Source organism: Haemaphysalis longicornis, unplaced genomic scaffold (assembly GCF_048455015.1).
Source record: "Haemaphysalis longicornis isolate Haplotype H1 unplaced genomic scaffold, Haemaphysalis longicornis Haplotype H1 scaffold_2, whole genome shotgun sequence".
Classification (NCBI taxonomy): Eukaryota; Metazoa; Arthropoda; class Arachnida; order Ixodida; family Ixodidae; genus Haemaphysalis; species Haemaphysalis longicornis.
This window is the reverse complement of record NW_027526295.1, coordinates 273,019,321-273,043,070: the sequence shown is the minus strand read 5'-3', so window position 1 is coordinate 273,043,070 and position 23,750 is coordinate 273,019,321. Positions and strand designations below refer to the sequence as shown.

The window sequence follows — 23,750 nt, the reverse complement described above, 5'->3', positions numbered from 1 at the left end:
ATACTAAGCGTGTTGCTATGCGGGGTCTTCGTTCTCTCGGCTGTGTTTGTAGAATATCGAGAGAATTCAATTCTCCTATGCCACTCCGCAAATTGTACACCGCAATATGTCTTCCTCAACTTGAGTATGCATCTGTGATCTGGAATGGCATCTCTAATTCCTTAAGTAACGTAGTTGAGCGTGTCCAGAAAAAATTTCTAAGCGTTTACAACCATCGCTTCGCTAAAAATGACTCTGGCTCGTGTTCTACCACCGTTCAACTATTGTCACTGCCTTCACTTCGCTGCCGGCGAAATCGCGCCGATCTCTTCTTTCTTTTCAAGCTCGTTCACGGTACTATATCCTGTCCTATACTGCTCAATAGTATTAATTTTTGGATTCCGCGGAAGCAAACAAGAGAGAGCAGGCCGTTTCTTATTGTTTTTAAAGATTATTTAAAGATTATTTTAAAGATTGTTTTAAAAATTAGTGTTTTTACACCCGCCTCTCTCAGCACTCAACCCTCAACAGGATACAAAGTCTTTACAATTTTTATTTTCTTGACCTTGATGTTTTTGATGGGTCACAGTCATCGTTTTCCTCCAAGGTTTCTACCGTTATAAGATAACAGCACATGTGCAATTTGCTCTATCCTTCTCTTTTAGTTTATCTGGCGCATTGTTGTATGTATCTATGATGTATGTATGCATGTATGTATGTATGTATATTATCTGACTTTTCGTCATTATCATTAGCTATTTCTCATACTGTGTTAATCTACTTTTGTCCTGTCATCCTAATATTTCTGTGCGCATTGTATCTCTGATAGTTTTCTTCTAAACAGTCATCTTGTTCTATTGTGTTATTCTTAGTTTTTTTGTTCCTTTTTTTTTTGTGCGCCAGCATCAAGACCTCTCGGTTGTTCCTGGGCACGTTAAATAAATGATTGATTGATTGATTGATTGATTGATTGATTGATTGATTGATTATATAGCTCTGCACGTACGTGTGTGTAGCGAGAGACAGTGAAAGAGAGAAATTTATTAAACGATTGCAGTCGAAATCGCGGCATTCAAAATTTGGGCGTCTCAAAATTTTGAGTCCACCTGCCTTATGCGACTTTACTGCAACCTGTAAAAGCTTAATTACACAGAACCATGCAAAAAGAAAAAAAACTGAGAACAATCAACCCAAACTATATTCTATTACATGCATGCGTAGTAAGACAAAACCTGTGACGCAAAAGCAGTAAAACAAATGCAAAGAACTGCAACGTCCTACAGAAGTTTGGTCTGCAAACAACTGTACAAAAATAGGTCCTGAAAGGCTGATACTTCACAGACAAGCGCCACAAGTTATGAAAAGGAGTGGCTTTGTGCGCTGTCGTCACGAATCTTTCGTCGTGAATAAATAAAACGCGTACAAAGTAATAGAACGGGCAATTACGTTTGGATCTCTTGCAATATGATCCCAACAGTTCCTTGGGTAAGTATATTTAGAACAAAAGCTTCGTGAATGCACATAATCTGTGCCATTAACTTACACAAACTAAAACCTTCACTTCTGTGTTTCCCATTTTCATATTTAACTCCGACCGTAACGGCTCTTGAAGTCTGTGACCATTACTGGGAATCACCACACTGCTACAGTATCCGTGTATTGAAGAAAATTTCTTTCGCTATACTGGCGAACATACTGAGTCGTGTGGTGGCTAATTTAAGCGTTTTTATTAGTTTATCTCGGGTATATTTCCCGCTTTTATTCCCGAAGTAATGTGGTGAATTCGGACTTCACTTTTTAAAATTTGCTTTGGAATCAACCTTCCTCATTTTAACAGCACGCGTAAATAGACATATTGGAAGCAACATTGAACGCGAAAACTCTGCTTAATTTTTTTAAATGACATGTTTTCTAGCCTGGCACTTCTCCAATTGCAATATGTCGAGCCAAAGAGTTCAACCGTACTTCCTCCCAGGACGTTGGAACAGGCAAGATTTTTTGACACGACGGGATACTGGCAGCTGACTCACCATGATTCTTCCCGGGGACCATTGTGGCTTCCATCTATATCGACGTCAACGAGCGTGGACCCCGAACCTTTGTGTACTTTATCTAATGTAAGGATGATTTCATCGTCGAGATCGATATCTTGGGCTTTACCTGAAGAAACAGAAAGAAAGAAATAACAAGAAACAAATTGACCTAGTTTCTGGGAGCGAATCATTTATTCCAAGAGAAAATTGTTGCCTAGCTCTTAACAGTGTATTCGCATTATCATTTGTAAACGTGGCGCCTACCTCTGTTCCTAACTTGCCTACTCACAACTATGATCCAATGGAGCCTGTACACATTGATTGGGAGGGCATAAGGAAATTAATTCAAAATCTCAAGCCTTCTTCTTCCCCCGGAGAAGATGGAATTAACCCCAAGTTTCTAAAAAACACCGCAATGTTTTCGTCCTTAATACTGTCCAGAATTTTTCACAGTCTTTGGAATCGAGTTCCCTGCCAAACGACTGGAAATTGGGGAAGGTGATTCCGCTTCACAAGTCAGGTAACACCAACAATTCCCACAATTATAGGCCCATCTCACTAACTAGTGGGCCATGTAAGCTATTAGAACACGTCATTTACTGCAACCTAGTCAACTTTCTTGAGAGTAATTCTTTTTTTACCAACTTTCAGCATGATTTTAGAAAAAGTTACTCCTGTGAAACCCAGCTTTTATGCTTTACTAATGATTTGTAATATGCTATTGATCGTGGTGCTTTTATTGGTTGTGTATTTATTGATTTTTCTAAAGCATTTGACACAGTTTGTCATGAATTACTACTTTTAAAGTTGAGCAAACTAAGTCTTGACCCACACATCTTAAAATGGATCGAGTGCTTCTTACATAACCGCGAGAAATTTGTGACTGCTAATGAATGTAACTCTCCTCCTACTGCCGTAACCTCAGGTGTGCCCCAAGGCTCTGTTTTGGGTCCCTTACTTTTTTTAATATATATTAATGACTTGCCTCGGAACGTTTCCTCTTCCATTAGGTTATTTGCCGACGATTGTTTTATTTACCGTGAAATTTTGTGCTCTAACGACACTGACACCCTGCAATCTGACCTGGATAATATTTCTTCGTGGTGCAATACTTGGCTAATGAACCTTAACACAAATAAATGCAAATCAATGACGATAACTCGTAATCCGTCAAAAGCTGCGTCCCCCTCGTACCTACTTAACAACACCCCCCTAAGCAACGTTTCTTCTTACAAGTACCTCGGTGTTAACATCTCTAACAACCTGTCATGGCAGGCTCACGTTGATTACATAACATGCAACGCTAACCGAACTCTTGGCTATTTACGTCGAAATTTTTCTCTTGCTCCAATTAACCTAAAGCTTCTCCTGTATAAAACATTAGTGCGGCCAAAACTAGAATATGCGTCGTCTATCTGGGATCCTCATATTCACATGCTCATAGACAACATTGAATCCATTCAGAATCGCTCAGCACGTTTCATATTGTCTAATTACTCTCGAACTGCAAGTGTCACACTAATGAAGGCTCATCTCAATTTGTCTAACCTCTCAATACGACGCAAAAAATTCACGTCTCTGTCTTTTTCATAAGGTCTATCACACTAACAGAACCCTCTCTGATTCACTGTTTTTTCCACCAGCCTACATATCAGCACGCAATGACCATCGATACAAGGTTGGCGTTCCCTTCTGCCATACGAACCAGCACTTCAACTCTTTCATCCCTAAAACATGTACAGACTGGAACCACCTTCCCGCATCGATCGTTTCAATCACAGACGTCAACGCGTTCAAATCAATCATTTCTGAGAGTGCATTGTAATTTGTTCTAATCTTGCTGTTTTGTTTTACTTTGTGTTTGATATTTGGTGTCCCACTCCTCTCTGTAATGCCCAGGGCCATGAGAGTAAATAAATGAAATGAAATAAAATAAAATGAAATAGAGGTGGCAGCTTTAAACGGTATTAACCTGAATGAAATTTTATGTCTTAAACTATTCTTTATCATTTTGACTGCCAACACAACAGCTTTTGAATTTCAATTCAACCCGATTCAATGCTTTCTTTTTTTTGAAATCTATGAATATTTATGTTTGAACTATTATACAAACACGTACTATAGAAATTTAAACGTTTGGTTAGAACCAGCTTCTAAGCCTGCCGTAACGCCTACCAAAGATTTGAATTATGAATTCCATCATTGTCCCACAATCATGTACATGCTAACTCCAGGGCGGGTGGTGATTTTTTTTGCATAGAAGGTACGTACCGGTACTCTCAGCAGATCGTGTTGGGTTTCACTGCGTCACCGAAAACTTCCTCGCCAAATGCGAGCTTTAATTTATTTTCCTCAATTCCCATTTATGCTGGCCAGAGAGTGTATACTCTTCCAAACGGCATGCGGTTCTTCCAAACGGCAGCACATGCATTCAAGAATGCAGTATTTAAGACGAAAAAATACGCTATTCCATTCCATTTCGAAAGCCAGTGTCACCGATTAAATACAGTTCGATCCGATCCGAATGATCAAATATTCCAACAACTTACCTTTGTCACATCTAGATATACGACGTTGCGAGCGCAGACAAGAATTTGTAACCGCAAAATATGGGAATCAGTAGAAGCTCATTACATTACCCAGTCCCTGAGGCATGCCTCTGAGGGACAGGGAGGGCGTTGTATGGCACCACCATCACTTCCGTGAACAGTGCGCCCGTGGCGAACCGCGTCTTGTTGTGGCGAACCACGGCATCGTTGTGCATGACTTTCAGTCATTCTGCTCACAAAGCGTAGATAATCACAGGGACTTTTTCAGATCTGTAAATCTTCAACGTACAGGCCACCTTTACGAGGCCTGTCATGTGTACGGTTTTCACCCATAATCAGCAATTTCAAATAGCAGACGACGGTGGAACTAGAGCTGGAAGTGCACGTCCGTCCCTTCATGCAATTTTTTTGTATTATTGTTGCCTTCATGCAGTTCGGCGTATCGAGGGATATATTGCAGCTAAATGCTCCTGCAAAGCCGGCATGGGCAGCGGATGCAAGTATGCTGCGGCGCTAACCTTTGGAAGTTCATGACGAAACGGCGCCGCTCATGAGCGAAAGACGAAGTTGGGATGGGAGTACCTTCTAAGGTTTACCCTCAAACAAATAGGCTGAAGGGCGGCGCTACGCAACTTCATTTCTTATGCTAGACACGTGTTAATATTACAGAGATACGTTTACAACACCAATCGGGAATTGTTTCCAGAAAAAATGCCGCATGGCAGCAGAATGATAGTGCTTGTTGTGGAGAAGCATTGTTTGATGCCTATAATAAGACTTGGAATAGTTGCTGGCTTGCTGCTTTATCTCTTCTTCTTCAAAAAAAAAACCAGCTGCTGCGTTGCTGAAGGACGAGAGACAAGAGGGTGCGAAAAAGCTCCCCTAAGTTTCACAACTGAATGCTGCGGTCGCGTTTTACCACTAGCTTCCACCTACGTTTGAGAAATCATGCACTACTCCGTCCAACGACGACGATGGTTTAAGAAAAAGTTTCCTCGTGATGGCTTGCTTGGTTGCCGTTTGGGTTTGGACATTGACTCGTCGACAGTTCGGAGTTTGACCAGTTTAGCTTTGAATTTTTCTTACTCGCGGTCTGTTTTTTTTTTATTGCAGTGTATTTTACTTTGACCCTTCCCCATTTTATTTCGCACGAAGAACGCTTTGCGTTCAAACATCGCGTCGTTAGACGGAGGGCTCGATGATTTTTGTCTTCAATTGTTCTCGTCCACGCACCCCTCTCCAAATGAAATACTGCAGTCATATGGTCGAAAATGCGTCTGCTGCGCTGGAGGACTCTGTCTGACGCACCTCTATTTGAGGCAACTATAATCGCGAGTTTTTGGTTTCTTTAAAAGGAACTAGACATTCGCGCTGAAGTACTCGGTATAGAATGCATACGCATTAAAAATACATGCAAACGATAGTATTCTGCCACATCTTGTAATGCCTTGACTGTCTACGGGTGCCAGCCTTTATTCCACATAGACGGGAAAGTGGGACGAGAGTGTGGAGATTTTGTAGCTTGGGCTGTTGGGTGTTTGAATTACTTTGGCTCTCTATAAAATTACTGCTACAAATGCGGGAGTTCTGCTTCAGCTCTCAGGCTACGATGCTGTCCCACATGGAAACAGGAGGCACAAAGCTCACGCACTCTAAGAAAAAAAAAACAGAAAAAGGGAGCAACTTTCCCTGTTCGTCCATTGAGCCGCGCAGTTTCTCCCTCCGAACAACCGGTTAGTCCCTAGCCGCAGCCGCACGGATATCGGGGAAGGAGCAACGGTGCTCCTCCACGAACCGCTCGATCCCTCTCACCTTCCACGGCGAGAAAGATGGCTGCTCAACGGTCCCGAACAAGCGTCAGCCAGCGGCATCAAACACTCGCCACCGTGTTTTGATTTACGCAAACTAAGTGCCACATCTATGAAATAGGAGAATTTTGTGCCCAAATATTTCACCAAAGACTGCTGCACGCGCCCCTAAAAGCGGCGCTCATCGCATATCGCCCGTTATACTAAGCCTCTTCCGGCCGGCGGAGATGCCTTGGCTCCTCTCAGCGATTCAAAGCAACCTCCACCGGCACTGCGTGATGTACGACTGTACCTCGGGGAGAAACGGCGGCCGGATTGGGGGAGCGGCGGGCGCGCACTTTCATACGGCCCGCACTTCGGGTATAGTTCCCACCTTTCACCACCTCTAGTTCGTCGCGCTACGGCCCAACCCTCACCAGTTGACCTACAGCACGGGCTGGGTAAAGGAGCGGCGCGCGCGCATTTGCCGCTGCCCTAGCTCTGCCGCGGCTACAGGTGATACCTGTCAGTGTTAATTTACATGGGCCTCCCTAAAATAGGCGATTCCCTTCCCTCCTTCTGAATTTTCGGTCCAATAGGGTCAAACAGCGTAACATTATCATCCGGAAGCGCCAAATCAAAAACACTTGAGAGTAACAGCTTAACGCGGGGTACAATGAAGAAAAATATCCGAGGCCATCATATCTTATCAACGACTGTACTATTTGAAAACGGTGAAACAGCTAGGCAATAAACGCGGCATTTTCCGTGGCTAACCTATCAATTCTTATTTTCCTTTCGGATGACGTCTTGGTTTGCACACGCACTGGGCACGACCATGGCGCATATGATCCCCCTTCGATGGAAATGGGGTTATCGCTAAGCTAAAAGTGTTTCCGTTGCTCACGCTCAGGTCGGGCTGAGCGGACCGCCAGCGTAATGTCAAAAACATACAGCTAAAACTCTTAATCGCGCAACTGAAGCGCACAGCAAGTACACTTTCCTGGTGAGATATAGCAGCGAAGGTTGGTACCGGTGATATTCAGCGGCAGATCCAAAACACGTGCGGCAAGCGTCATCGCTCACTCGGACAGGGGCGAAGCGCTGACTCAGAAAAAGGAGAGTTGGGAGGGTAGAGGGTCGGTTCGAAGCGGCCTCACTCTGTCAAGAATTTGCTGTATCGTTTTCTTCTTGGGTGCGCAGTGTGAAAGTGCTCGCTCTCCGCTCCTCCAGTCCGGCCGTGGAGAAACACGTCAGTCACACGAGGCAACCACCGCGCATCGCGCGTGCCGATCCTCGCCCACTTTTTAGTAATCAGTTCCAGTTTTTCGTGCTGTTTGGGTAAAGCTTGTAACTCTCATGTAAATAGGAAGATATGCGCAATCATTAATATCTTAATGTTGGCCGGTATTGCATTTTGGATATAGTAATGTACTATCGGCGTCAAAAGAAACGCGAACACGAAAATGTGACCCTGAACGCACAAATAGCGCAATTTGTTTCCATGCAAGCCAAAATGACGCGTGGCTTAGTTACAAAACAAAACAAAGTTGGGAAAAGTGGATTTCCAAACATACTAGCACCAAGCCATTATATGAACTCTACGAACAAAAGTTTTCGATTTTGCGCGTTCTGGTTCATATTTTCATGTTCGCGTTTAATTTGACGCCGGCAGTACAATTTCATAAACATGCAATGAGTGGCACGCCTCCCTCCCCCCGGCGTGCGCATCTGAAAAACGACGGCTATATATACATGAAGTGCAGTAAAAGTGGATGTTTAATTGTAATGCCGCATTTTTCTGCGTTTGTGCCCCTTCTGCTGAGCTGTGTTACTGACGTTGTGGTTATGGCGTTTCATTCCAGAGTGTGGTGCGTGTGAATGTATACCTCTGTGAATGACATATACCTCCAAAAATCCGGGTCATGATTTCACTGCATGCCACCATCGTAGTGCTGAATCGTAGTGCTGAAAAATGCCCCTTAATGTATTCAAACGCGCTCATAGCAGCATGTTCGAACCCCTTAGGTGGTAGTAAAGGTTCTAGTAGGTTCGTTGTTCTTCTTGATGTTGTTGAAGATGATGGTGGATGATCTGCGTTGGTGCCTGATGGTGGCGGCACTTGACGACACGACGACGATGGTTGATGGAGGGTTTTTCAAAACTGTATATTTACACAGAAGATATATACAGAATACTGACAAACTGAAGATAGAGTTAACAAAGTAAGAAATAAAATGGGGTTCTAGGTCAGCTAAAACTCTGTGCACGCGGCACCCCCGTCAGCGACGGACCCTGACCTTAAAACTACCCAAGTGGTGCGGTCCTCCCTAGCCTGACTTGGCTAGCCCGGCAATACGCCGGCCGTGCATAGCACATTAAACCCTGAGGATTCGACCCCGAGACCTCGTGTCTCGTGGTTTTGATGGGTTACTTAGGCCCCACCCCCGATACACAGGCCAATCGGTATCTCCTGGCGACCTGATTGGATGTATCACCAAATACGGGCCTAAACCGCGGTAGGCAACGCCCCCCGCAACCCTCAAACGCTGGTCACTCTCTCCCACCAGAAAAAACAAGGAAGAGATCACAAAAACGAACCAAGCAAATACAACAAACTCAAACATCCGAGGAAACACGTGCAAGCGCCCGGGGCAAGCTTCTACGCACGCCGCCTCCCCTGCCCGTTCCCACGCCCGCACTTTACGCGTATAACGCCTTGTCCAAAGCTGGACCGAGAACACAAACGCGGGGTGACCCGTATCCGTTTCTCTTAACGAACGCAGCGCGCCTCTCGAGGCTCCCCGCCATTGACGGGCGATCCTCGGCAGAAACCATATGGGGCGCGCGGACCCCGCGGCGTCGCATTCCCAACGAAACATCTTCGCACCTCCTTAGTGTGCGCGCGGGCCAACAAAGACCCAACCACGGCCCCAATCGGCCGCCGACAAAGCACGGTTGACAGCCCCTTGCTCCCCGTTATCAGAAGCGCGTCGGGCCACTTTGTTTTGCAACCATCCCTCTGGCTAAACGCGCGCGCAGGCGGCCCCCGAAGCGACCGCCACCGCGTCCACGCAAAAGCTCATCGAGCATCCGACCCGCGGTTTCCCACGCTCGTACTGTGCTTTGCGACTCGTCGCTCAAAACAACGCCACAGCACAGCTGAGGCTCAAGACAATTCGTCTCCACGCAGGCGGCATGATCCAAAGGCCGCCTGCTGTTGACAGGCTGGCTGCCAGAAAGCCCTTCAGGCGCCCTTCAGGGAATCGCCGCTTCCCACGCTTTCGACTTTGCAGCGTCGCGGCGCCTGCAACCCTTACAGTGGTGCTTAAAATATACGCGCCGCCTGCTGGCGTTGAGATATACATAATAGGAAGCGAAAGCGAGCCCCGCACAGAGCGCGCTTGTTTACCGGCTGCCATTTTGGTTGAAGAGAGCAACGTTGCTCCCTCCACAAAAACGCAATGTTGCTCCTTTTGGGGGTGACCATATGATGCATCGCAGTTAGTCCTTTAAAAGGAAAAACTATACCACACCCTTTTTTTCCTATTGGCGGTGAGATCTTTGAGTGGCGCCCCCTGGCTCTGACGTCGGCTTAGGGATTCGCGCCGCTGTCGTCTGCTACACTCCGCTTGTGAGGGGCAACAGTGCCTGGGCTAATCGCCCGCTTCGTTGCTGTAGTGCGTTAAAAAGCGTATTTCTAGCGACTCAGTTATTTTGCCAGCTTCTGACGCATCTGAATAATTTGAAGCTGTATCCCCCACAAGTTTGCAACACACGAAGAGATAGAGAACAACTTTCTTCAGAGTATCGGTCAGAAGATCGTGTGTAACTCGTCCTTTCTTGCTTATTCGCGAGGATCAGCGATCAGAGCTTCTCGATAAGTATTCAAAATGCGTAGGCTTCCCTGCAGTATTTTTGAGATGCTCCTATGAAGACTCAACAGTCTAATACTACGTACCAAGCAGCGGCTCTTCACGCTCATCGCACAGCAGGAAATAAAGCGGCTCTCTTCTATTTCTTTCGTTGTTGTCTTGTATGGGATTAATGTTTCTTGCTTTTTTTTCTGCCCAACGCATTATTTTTCTGCGCCGTCACCAACTTCTTATTAGGAGGTTGCGGGATGTTTGGGAGCCTCACAAAGGTCGTGTGGATATTTCCTTCATTTTGTATGGCATACATTCCCTTCTTCACAAATTGGCTTTCATTACGGCTGCGTGCAAGAAGGTGCATATCCGCAGCGTGCTTTGTTTATTCACATGCAAATGAAATGAGAAGGTTTGTGCTACGCCACCGCGATCGCGCCCTAAACAACATGGTCCACAGTACTCGAAGGCGGCTTTTGTGCTCCGAATTTCTATCGTAATTATATCGTTATCATAACGAACTTACTCTCAACTCGAACAATGATGACATGATTACGGTGTTGAAGGCATGATATACTCGCTAACTAACGTAATAAATAGTATTCCTGCATATATTACAAGACTCGAAACCGAAGAAGAATTCCAAGTAGCTCTTTATTGCTTTTCAACCCTTCCTGGCTCGAAGAACAAATCCTATTCTACTCGGGATGGCGTTCTATGATTTGAAGAAAATTACTTTTACTCTCTTGTCCTGGACTGAGGACCCAGCCCACTTACCAGATCGATTTAATTGTTAAACAAAGTTTTCCCCTCCTCCCCTTACTCCTCCTCCTCTTGAGTGCAGTTTTCCTATAACGCATATCCGAATATCGGGAAGATATGGCTGGGCAAAATGTTCCGTAATATCCCTCCAGGTCTTAACAAACATATATGTGTTACTATAAATTTAACGAAGACGTGACTCGTTTTGCTCAATAAACCTCCATACTGGTTAGATGCCTGGTAGAGAATCAGCACGCGCGTATATAAACACTGGGTTATTTGGAACTCAACCTACAGTTTTTGCAGTTTATAGTGCATGTCGGCAAACTTTCATGCCTTGACAACGTAAAGTGATGTGACAAAACGCGTTCGAGGGTTCGGCAAGGTTGCAAAAACTGTTTTACCTTACATATGATTACCGGGAATCGAGATGCCTTCTGCCAAAGCCGACAGCCCGGAAGGCCTAGAATTTGTTTTGGTCTTCCATTTTCGCTGTTGTCCGTTATTAGCAGCTGACTGTTCCTTTTGTTCGAATGCTTACATGATAAGCTTACGCCTAGCTCCGACTCTTTGCGCTCCGCACAGGACCGGCTTCGCAAGGAATGGGGTGGCGCCGGCAATGTTTCTCCCGTAGCGGTATCCAAAACTATACTTTAATTGACACCATGAACTAGTGCATGCGATTTTAAGCCTATTATGATAAAAAGTTACCCACACGCCAATTCTGCTGCGGACAAGCATCAGACGTTGACCGAGCGCGAAGAAACAGCAGGGAGAGCGATCCTGAGTGAAGCAGAAGACAAATGCGAGAATCCCTAAGCTGACGTCACGGAGGCGCGCTTTGCAGCGCCGCCTGTGTTCGCGCTCACCGCCAATAGTGCGGTTACAGAAAGAAAGTTATTCTGCCGCGACGTTTCCACGGGCCTACGGCAATCGAGATCGCACGTAAGTACATTTTCCTTCAAAGCACACGTATCGAGGTAATCCACCGTTAAAGGTGGTGTGGAAACCAAGGTCATTGGAACCAGTCAAATTAATTTACACTTGTAGAAATCAATACTATTACTAATAGTTTTATTCGTACTCACATATTGTGGAGCCAGGCGTACAGCGCTGCAAAAAGCGCGCATGCCAATGAGCCCCACACCTTGCCTAACAAGCATCCCACGAATTTTCGTAGCCGTTAGAGCATCTTAGAGCAGAACACATCTGCCTAGACTTCGATTCACCGCACATATCCGCTCACAACACCACCTAAGCATTAAAAGCACCGAAGCAAACAAGACAAAAACAACAGACGGCTGTGTAGTACAATGCACCGGCGAATTCCAGTAACTAGGGGAGCTCCGAGTGCGGGCGCCACCAACAAGGTCTGCGTATGCGTATATATCTCGCAGAAAAAAAAGGCCCCGGCGTACATCGTGTGCGCCGTTACCATCCCACTCTAGGTCGGGGCGTCAATATCAACAGATATGAATAATAGCAGTGACATTGTGGGGTGATGCTCTACTTGCCCTACAGAACTCCACATCAGGACTGGATTATGGAGCCGTGGTTGCTCCGTGTTCACAGCGCAGTTGCCGGCGAACACGGCGAACAACACACGTGCACATGTTGCCCACAGAGTAGTCGTTTAGTATAAAAGCCAAATAATGCTTTAAAAGAAATTGCGAATGCTCACGCACACGCCGGTTGAAGTACAGCAGCAGCGTAGCAGTGCGCGCTAATGTTGGTGCGCGCTAATGTTGGTGCGCGCGTTGTTAGCTGGGAGACGAGTGGGATCGATCGGCAAGCGACCGAAAGAGATAGCGCTCGCCGACAGGTGAGCAATCAGTATATGATGACAAAACATGGCAGCTGGCAATCAGCTGGCCTGTGCTGACGACTTCACTCGTGTCTTGCGACAGGTAGGCTATAGGACGCTGCGCGGAAAAGAAGGTAATGCCACACACATGGTTGCCGGCACGTGCGCCACGCCTGTGCATACAACCTATACACAATTTTGCTTTCTAGACATGGGCGGGACCATTTTACTTTTTCTGACAAGACGGTAGCGGAGCCTATGAACCTAAAGCCGCAATCGCCATGCTGGACTATTAAGTGCTCCGTTTTTCCCGTGCGTGTGTTCGCTATCCGTGCGTTACTCAACGAACCCTGCTGGTTTGCGTTACGTTAGTGGTTTGAGTGCTTGTGTGAGTTTCCTGTTTTGTTTTATCACCTGTGGAAGAACTCAACAGTTGATATGAGGCCCTAATTCGCTGCTAGCGTGGACGATGTAGCGAGCTGCCGTAGCCCCATGGTGGTGGTGCCGGTGGTACTGTGTAATTCATCGAGGGGAACACTACCGCTATGGTGGCGACTGGCATAAAATCGATATCGGGAAGTAAATACTTGTTTTCAATGTCACCTTGCATGTGATGCTTGCCGATTAGACTTGTCAATCGGAGCGGAGACGACGAAATGCAGAGCGAGCGCTGCATGTATGTCTCACTGGCCCGCACTCGCGATGGGCTCCCGACGAAGCGATTACCATGCTGTAGACATTGAAATACAGTATGATCTTACCGAACAAGAGTTATGACGTTTGCTGATGAGTGTGAATTAGTTGCGAAGAAACTCGACACAACCGCACAACCAATCAAACTACTATTCCAAAGTTATGATCATGCTTGTGTACTGTCATTCGGGACCGATGTTTGTTGACCCTGTGCTTGTACTATGAATGCTTTACGCACTCAGCAGCGGCAGTTTTCGTAATTGTAGTAATTTAGATTCTTTGAGAAGCATAAGGATGAGAAATTATTCTTCTTTTCCATGTTTCGGTCAAGTTGAGCTATTTTCCACGTTTCGTTCAAGTTGAGCTATTTTCCTAATAAATCGTCCGCACACCTCGAGCTGCGCTTCCACATCTTGCTGCCTGCTTATCCTGCTATCGGCCATCAGAGGAAAATAGGGAAAGTGATGCTTTCATATCGTTTCGCAGTGTGAGGCCTTCGCCTAAAAAACGTTGGCAAGGTGTCGTAGGAGAACGTTGGATGACATGGGGATTGTTTATAATGCCAATTGATTGTATTGACCAAAGTACGTCATTTTAAATTGATTCATTTTTAATCACTATAATGTCATATTGTCAAGGATCAATTTATTATTACTAAATTTTAAGGGGGCCCCCTTTTGTCGCCCTAATTGACACAACCTTGTGTGTGAAAGTGGATTTCGCTTCGTTTGCTGCCGTCCAAGTGCACCAGCCCGACATGACACTATGTCATCGGTACAAAGTTTGCGCTGTTTATCCACGACGTACATGGATGTCTGAGCTCGGTGTCTCGACTGCGCAGTATTTTCCCCACTCCACGTCATGCGCATATGCTGCCGACGTTCTTTTCTTGTTGTTCGCACGACCGCACAGGGCTGGCAAAACGAAGTCAGAGCCTTGAAAGGCATTGCAGAATGGCCCATAACAGCAGGAAGTTCCTCAAAAACTAAGCGCATGGTAACAAACACTCTTGCACTATGCAGCGGAGCACACCGCGCCGAGCGTTTAACAGCCCAGTGCCCGCTGGCAACACTGGTCCGCCAGAAGCGGCAGGCGCGCGGGCCGCCGAGAGAACTGGTTTGAAAGTACTTTCCTCCTTTCCCAGATGCTTGTGGAAATTGGTGTATAGGAAGTATTGACTGAGCTCGATCTCCCAGATGGCGCCAGCATCTTCACAGACCCCGTCCTCGTATTGCTGGACCAGCTTTGCTAGCAGGGGGCCCCCTGATCGTGATCTTTTTGTTTTGTAACACGTCTCCGTCCACTCAAAGCAACAGTGATGCGGTTATTTGTTTTCACTGGAGTTCTTGGTCATTTCTAACCCAATCATGGCAATGGCGGCGCACTTCTACAACATCAATTTTTGCAGCTCCGGATCGTTTTCTTTAGCAAGCTTTTGGAAGCAAAATCGTGTTCTGCACTGTCTATGAACTGCTCAAAAAACGTACAGGTGACTCAAATGCTTGTAAGCTTCTTTTATTTGGGATATTAGGAGTAAATCCAAGCTAGTACAAGAAGATACAGTCGATAACAGCGCGAAGACGAGTGGAGGGGCTCCACCGAATCCACGGAAGAGTTGGATGCGTCAGTAAGTTCTTGCAAAGTTGGCTGTAAGGAAAAAACACTTTCTTTCGGGGAGCATGGTTCCCCTTTTTGCCGGAGCAATGGGCAAATAATGCTACTCTCTCTTCTTTAATGAGTAGCAAAGAGGCTTCTCGCTGAAAGGTTGGGAATGACAAACCGGCGCACAGATCAAAGCTGTCGCTTTAAGAAAAACATTGTCTATTCATTAATAATGGCGCGCGCCCTGTTCTAAAAATGGTGCCCGCACTTCTCAACGCCACAACATGAGATTCGTGAAAGTTACTGCTTCTGATCCCCTGTCCTGTAACATCTGACCAGTGCTCGTGACCATAGAGTCACAGTGGATAGACACTACACGCAGGTACCGTACTGCCTGCGTATAGTAGGTACACTGCGAGTACACTGCGTTTGTGAAATATCGGATGCTGGAATGCTAACAGACACTTAAAAGAGGTATGGACAGAATAATGCTGTGTGTAAATGTACACACGTAGTTATTTGAATAAGCAGTCTCAACATGCATCATACGTCAATGAACGCCACCCAGTCCGTCGGCCGCACCCACTGGTGTGCGTCTGATTCCCAGTTCAAAGCACCCCGGGCTACGTTAAGCTAACATATCAATAACAATAATTGAAATCTCTAAGGTTGAGAGAGAGTGAGACAAAACTTTATTAAACCGAGCTTGTCTTTAGCGTGAGAAGTTGGTGGTCGTTGTTATCAGCCCAACGACGACCGAGGCGGCCCTTGCGATCAGGGAGGTCTGCACCTCAAGGTTGAAGACCACATAATCATTGAAATACCAAAACTAAAAACACGGGATAGGAATTGCACTCACTTCATTGATGTCACGGAGCTACGACGTTCGACGTTAACTACATGATCCTGCCAGCCATACGTAGCCGTGTTAGCCAGGAAGGCTGTCGTTTGACGGACCCTTAGTCTCGGACCGATCCTCGGTACGACACTACCTTTAGACACAGTGACACAAACAGCGGCAGCCACGTGTATTTACTAACCTTTCTGACGAGGACGATAACGCCTCTGTGCACCCAACAGCTGATTAGGCAATGGGTTTCCATGAATTGCACGTCCTCAGTGCTTCCCTGGTCTCCAGGATTCTAGCCCCAACAACGCCGTCATTCATGTCAGTAAAGTCACGGTGGGGAATAAGGCCGACATCGCGTAAAGCCTTATAATTGGTGAAAGTCTAGGGGGTCAAAAACACCACTGCTGCAGGTAGTTATTCCAATAGCGCACTTACCTCAGCTCGTGTGCACACGTGCTTTGACGCATAATAAATGATGGGCTCACCGTAGCGATAAAATGTCTTCCCGGAACATATTGAATGAAGAGATAAATAACGAGATTCGCACGGAAGCTAAAAACGACACGGGCGCCTCACTGCACTAGTCCAAACAAATGGCGGCGGCTGCTGACGACAGTAACACCCCTGCCGGATGACGTCACGTGATAGCTCCTGTGCGCACATTTCTGGACTATTTCGAATTGTTGCAAGCTCCAACAAATGACCCGTATATCGAACAGAACGTTCACTGCACACAAATACTATAAAAAAATACGACGGAATGCACATTAATCAGTTCAGGCTGGTATAATCTCTTGAAGGGGGCTTTTCTGCAAAACATGTGGCGCGGATTCATGCCAAAAGAAGAGAACATTTTTTCACTCCTGGAAAGTGTCGGGGATGCGATGCAAGAAGCGAGTCACATAGCCGCTCGCCAGTTCGCTGAGATGATCACGAGCCCAAGTGCTCGCTCGCTACGGAGAAAGAGAGAACAGGAACTTTATTTTCCGCAGGACCAAAGCCCAGGCCGTAATTTGAATGTTCAATTAACCGGGTCTACGTAGTACTGCAGAATTTCCGCGCGGATACGATGCACATGTTCATATATAGAGGTTCCTGGGCAGCCTGAATGTTCACTGGCGGCAGGGGATATAGCCAGAGCTGTTAGGAAGTGACGGAGGCGAGGGATGGCGCGAGAGATGGCGGGATTGAGTCTCAATAAGAATGAGAATTCGAATGGTACGAAGAACAGGTGGGACAGGAAGGATAGTCAGGGCGCCGATAGGTGTGGTGAAGAATGTGAAGGGAGTGGAGTGAACAAGTTTGAGACTACTGAATGAGGCACGCAGCCTCACAAGTTAGACGAAAACTGAGGGTGGGTACAGGGTGTGCGATAGGCTCTGGGCCTGTAAATGGTAGCCTCGGGAAGCGCGGTGCTGAGTGCGAACCGCCGGCGGGTGGTACAGGGTTGGCCAGGACATTGGCGGGCCGAGAAGGGTACTCAAGAGAAACTTGATGAAGATAATGGGCCCATTGTCTGGGGATCCGGGTATGGAGCTGACGGCCTACTGTACCAGTTCAGTCAGCTGTCGCTGGCTTTGATCGGTTGAGTCAATTAGCCATTCCTCGCACTTGGCGAAGGTGGCTTGAGAGATGGGCGGGAGAGCTGGATTCTAGGTGCAAGTGCATATATATCCCTGTATTTCTCGCAGTGTGGGCTGTGTGGGGTACCCTTCATTTTTCCGAATTTTTGTTTCCAGTCTGAAAAGTGTGATTTTGGTCTGCAGCGGGTGTGGATGTGTGAGCCATACGTTCGAAATCAGGGATTGGGTCTCTTTAGTTTTTCTTGGTTAGTACTGGGGTTGCTCGTTATAAAGCTCCCAGACGTGATTGTAAAGAGGCTATCATAATTTTCTGCTGCACAAGGATTGGCATAACTGAGAGCACTCGTGGCATTGTGTGTTAGCCTGGGGAGATTGCGTATGGGAGGGGGTTTGAGGTGGAGCAGTGAGAGATACGTGCTGAGCCCAGCTTACTCGTTTTGAGTCTTCTTTGTGTGCAGCCGGCCCCGCTGGTTCTCCACCAGACCCCTTGCTCTTCGATCTGCTCCGCCGTCTCGAACTTAGAGCAGCAGACTTCTCGCTTCTCCGGCCAAGTGGAGGTTTCTGGTTTCGAGCTATGTCCCGGCTGGCCGCATCGACCGCCCAGAACCATCGTTGCAGGAGGATGGAGGGTTCGGCATAGCGTTTCGTGCAGCCAGGCGAGCCCGAGAGATGGGGGCCCCCACAAAGGATGAGCGAGCAGGGATAGTCTGGGGCAGGGTCCCGGAGGCCACACTGGTGGTACACTTGGAGGTTGGGCTGAGGGTAGGCCGTACACCAATGTCCTACGTCGTGGCACGTGGCGCAGACTGGAACTGTCTTCTTGTGCAAGGAGAAAGAGTATTCGACCCGATAGATGCGTACAAAGTACTATTCTACTCCACGAAAAACTCAGACCTTCCGCCCTTGAACCCGTCCCCTTCCCTTGAGCAGAGGGATTACTGCTGTTCAGCTGTCGACCTGAGGACAAGCTCCTGCTTGTGACCAGGGCTACAGCAGGCCGGACAGCACATGGGCTCCTTGACTGAGGAACCACTGTCAAATGTTTGCGTAATAAAGTTTTATCTCTCTCTCTCTCTCTCTCTCTCTCTCTGAATTTTTGTATCATGTGTGGGGAGCGCCTCGGTACCCCTTGCCCAGCACGCCTGCCGGGCAGTGACCACCAGCGGTACTTGGGGACCTCGTCGCCCAGAAGATGGCGCGAGGAGTCGCTGGTATTTCAGGCGGTGGTGCGGTGCAGAGGCAGGCGCGAGGGACTCGGACTTTGTACTCCTGAGGGACTGGTGGTGTGTGGCCGGGAGTAATGGCTGAGTTTAAACTTGCTGTGAGTAAAAAGTTGTTACGTGCAGCCACAGTATGCCACATTCCTCGGCATGCCATAGAGGGTGCCTCCACAACTGCTACCCTAACGTGGGTCTAACAACAGGCCTACCCGTGGGCACTTGCTCTCTGCGGCTGCTGTGGAGGAGCTCACTGCTGTTTCTGCTGGCATACCTTTGCTCCGGAAAGTAAGCGCCTTTTTGGCAGTAGGCTACCCGGGGCATTCAGACGTATGATGCATGCTTTGTAAATTAGTTTTGAAGTCACTTTTTTAGTTTGCTTAGTTTTGTGATGGCTGCAGAGGCCGGAAGTTTTTTCTTGCGTTTTTTCCTGTTGTTTGCGTAGCGGCTTAACTGGTCACATTGATGGTTTATGTAGCGTTTGAATAGATATTAGATTGGAGAGAAAAGATGGAAGGGATTTTTATTTATATATTTAAAACATACTGCAAGCCCATTGAAGGGCCCAAGCAGGAGGGGCATCACAAGGAAAAAAAACATTTAGGCGCAATACACATGGTACACTGATCAAAATAGTTTGAACAAACACAGGAATGCACCAAGGTTACAAAAATACCAATACACGTGGCACACTGTTGGAAATAGATTGCACACATACACAAGAATGCATCAAAATTGCAAAACAATGCCATTCAGAATTCCAGTTGTTCAAGGGAGTGAATATTGGTCGCAGCCGATTCAGTTAGTTTATTCCAATCTCTAATTGTACGCGGGAAAAAGGAAAACTTAAAAATGTTAGTTCGAATGCTGTACGGAGTCAAAGATTCGAGGTGCATATGCCGTGTTTGTCGGGAAGTTAGTGGCTGAACGAATTCCTCTGGTTTAAGTGAAAGTTTGTTATTTTTAAGCAAGAATAGAAATTTTAACCTTTGAATTTTACGGCGTGCTTGAAGTGTTGGTATGCCATGCTCTTCCATTAATCTTGTCGGCGAGTCACTGGGACGATATTTCGAAAAAATGAATCGGGCGGATTTACGCTGTATCATTTCAAGAGCATTAATATTACTTTTAGTGTGAGGATCCCAGGCAGTGCAGGCGTATTCCAGTCGCGGTCTAATTATGGATGTATAGGCGAGTAGCTTAACGTTTGCTGGGGCCTTTTTAAGCTTGTGTCTAAGGAAGCAAAGTTTTCGGAAACAAGCTGCACATGTGTTTGATACGTGTTTGTTCCAGCTCAAGCTATTTGTTATAGTGACGCCAAGAAATTTGAATTCTGATACTTGTTCTAACGGTTGTGACGGAAGATAGTAAGGGAAGGACAGTTTATTCTTTTTGTTAGTTATGTTCATAAAAACGGATTTTTTGGCATTGAGCTTCATTCCCCATTTATCGCACCACGCCTGAACACAATGAAGATTTCTGTTCAGCATTAGTTGATCTTCAGGACATGCTATTTTGATGTATAGGATACAGTCATCAGCAAATAATTTAATTTTCACGGGATCACTAATAAGCGTTACAAGATCGTTAATATAAATTAGAAATAATAACGGGCCTAATACGCTTCCTTGTGGAACACCCGTTTGAAAAGTAAACATTGGCGCATAATATTTTACTGTTAAACGTTTTCCGTTTCCTAATTAATTTATTATGCGGCACCTCGTAAAAAGCTTTGGCAAAGTCTGTTATTATGGTGTTGGTCCGTAGTTGTGAGCTACGAGTGGTAGTGTATTCATGCGGTATTTCCAGAAGTTGGGCAACAGTGAACAGGTTCTTTCGGAATCCGTGTTTGTTTGGGTGCGATGGGTTAACCTGTTCTAAATAGTTGATTATTTCGTTGCTAATTCTATTTTCCAATAATGCCGGCAAATTTCTAGGAGATAGGCCTAAAACCTTCGATGGACAGCTGGTTCCCTTTGTGGAATTGAAATTGGAATTGTGTGGAGGTGGTATCACTTTCGCAGACAACCAGTCTGTAGGTAGGGAAGCTCCGTGTCCGGGCTGTTTTCCGGAGTCTATTTCGAAAACATATCTTATAAATGTTAGGTGCTTGACATGAGACCCAAAGAAAAATTTTGTAGAAGACAGAAATTGGTTCATCAAAAATTAATAACCATTCCATTGCGCAGCCTGAATGTGAATTTGCCGCTACGGTCTCATCAAGACCAGCAGTCTCGTTTACGAATCGCCTCAACTATTCTTCTTCGTTACCCTTCGAAATAAATTGAGAAACTATGGAATCTTTGTTAGAAACATTGGTTCTAACAGTACTTTCGATTCCCGGCCGCGGCGGCCGCTTTTCTGATGGAGGCGAAAAGCAAAAACGCCCGTGTGTACGAGATTTCGGCGCACGATAAAGATCCCCAGGTGGTCAAAATTAATCCGGAGCCCTCCACTACGGCGCGCCTCATCGCCTGCGTTGCGTCGGCGCGTTAAACCCTGTAATCAATCAATCAGTTCTAACAGTACTCTGCTCGAAGCAGTACTAAGCAGTGGTTCTAACAGTACTCGAAGCTCGAAGCAGTGGTTCTAACAGTACTCGAAGCAGTACTCTGCTTCGATTTACGCCGAGGCATGCTTATGAATATTTTTATTTTCAAAATTGTTTCGTACCTGCTCCAGTATTTATTGCGAGTACTAAATTGTGTTTCGAAAACATAAATGATTGAACAATATTTAGATCACCAAAGCCGCTTCTCTAAATTGCCAGGGTCTGCTTGCGAAACACGCACGAAAACACGCGTACAGCTCCCGCCAGAAGTAAGTGGAACATGGTCTCGCAAATCTACTGGAAGCTGTCTGGCTGCATTGGTGGGCTTTTAAAGGAGTCCTCCCTAATAAAAAACGTAATGTAAACCGGTGCTGGTTGTCATGAGGGTAGTTAGACAAATATTTTGTGATATTCCCAGATCCTTGTTCCAATTGCTTAGGACGGCACCTGTACGTCTTTTACGTGTACCCAAGAGGCAGCTATGACTAGCTATAATAAAAAAGCGACATATAAACACTCCATCTCGGTCTATAATTACTTTATAAAGTTTCTCTGTGTGTTCAGTTCCAGCCAATTGTGTTAAAGGTGCAAGAAAGGCGTTTTCACCTAATTTCTTTCATGCTGAGTTTCAAAAATCACTGTTTATGTTGTTAAAAAAAGGGGCCGGGACTCACCTGAATCGAACAGCCCCTGCGAAAAGACATGATTATAAGCAGCGATTTTATGGCTCATTTTCTATCTACAAACTCCGAAGCGTGAGTTAGCAAATGGCAAGCGCTAGCAACCGTTTATTAACAAATAAATTCAACGGAGCGCACACAACACTAGAAATTTCAGTCCACATGTTTTCCCACATCGTACCTGAATTACCAACCACTGTGTCCAGGAGTGCTGATTGTTTCAAGTAGGGAAGCCAGGCACAATTTTATGCACAAACGTCGCCTTCGCGCTGTAACAACGCAGTCCCAAACGTGGAGCTCACGTAGCGTAGTGTTGTTCCGCAAAATATATTTTTAGAGCCCATTCTAGAATATATCATACTATTTTACTGAATTATGAGACAGACCCTGCAACTGATTTAATTTTCCCGTTTAACCATCCTGATTTTCTATTTAGTTGAGCATCACGGAGTGAGGCAAATCTAGAACCAGAGGCGCATTTGTGAGACTAGGGCGTGACTGAATAAACCAGTTATAAAGGATTGGTGTGAACATCAAGGTGCCATTTCATGTAGAATGACGGTATGATATATTTTGTCGACGGGAACACCAAGAAATGTCCCCCAATATTCCTACGTAATTGCACATTTCAAAATACGTACACAGAAAGTCACATGTGGGTGGAAAATTATAGAACGGCTGCATCAGGGTGACTAACAATATTGAAGTTTGCGGATGTACGATCACGTAGTACTTTCAGGAGTAGACAAAGAGGCAACCAATTTAAATTACTGTTCCTGACTTCTGAAATGAGTTAATTACGATTGACGAAGTTTGTAATGTGGGACTGAAGTCTACCGGAGGCTCGTGTGTTAAAATCCATTTGGCTACAACAAGCAACAAGGATGGGTATATCGCGCATACAAATTCAACCCTCCAAAACCGCAGCAATTTTTTTTGTAATATATAATAAGTTATCGTTCTGGGCGCTATTACATATTAATGGTTTGAGGCTGGCGTATGCATCATAATAGAATAAAGCATGACAGACCAGAAACGTTAGAGGTCCGAAGCCAGATATCCTGTCGTGATGCCTGTTTTCATGCGTAGGTAAAAACAAAAACGCCTTTAATAGGAATATTTCGGCCATGGTTTGAAGATGCACAGGTGGTCTAAACTATCGCTTTAGTCCTCTGCCGCAGACATGCTCATAGCCTAGGCGTAACTTGAGACCCGTGAAGTCGAGAGTCGCAAAAAAGGAATATAAACACTTCTGCTCACCAGGATGCAAAGCACCAGTATGGACATCATATTTTTTCAACCAAATCGTATCATTGACGGCGAAAATAAACAGTATCCCCAAAAACTTGCGGCTGTTCAGAGGCGTGTTGACTCATCGTAAAAAATATTCGAACTGTCACCGATGCCCGAATAGAAGAATAGAATTTTCCTCCTTGACATTTAAAGAAGCACACACACACGCCCACAACGTTTACTTGTCGCAATGTAAAACTGTTCTTGGCAGACGCAACAATTCTTAGAAATACCTGGACATGAAATATTCTCCTGCCTCGCAGACCCTAATCGCATTCACTATTATATTTTCACGCGTGCTACACAGCAAAAGTTACTTGGGTAATCTCGAAAATTTGTTTTCGCTTGTTGTCAGAAGAGGTGAAATATGAAATCAGCGGTAACATGCTTGTATATTCATAGAGACCGGATGAGTGTGCTAAGGCAAAAGAAGTGCCGCATAAAGTGGACCCCGCCAATGAAAAAACCACGTTATTTAAGCACGAAACAATAGATCCGGAC

General features: G+C 45.8%; 1 long non-coding RNA gene across 1 annotated transcript; it reads right to left on the bottom strand.

Annotated features, from left to right (window-relative positions):
- Positions 1-2,018: 2,018 nt before the first annotated feature.
- LOC144167792 (uncharacterized) lies at positions 2,019-23,397 on the bottom strand. The gene is made up of 3 exons (XR_013322116.1): positions 23,217-23,397; positions 21,951-21,966; positions 2,019-2,139 (listed from the first exon to the last, which is right to left on the bottom strand). It is a non-coding gene; the product is annotated as an uncharacterized LOC144167792 (long non-coding RNA).
- Positions 23,398-23,750: the final 353 nt, after the last annotated feature.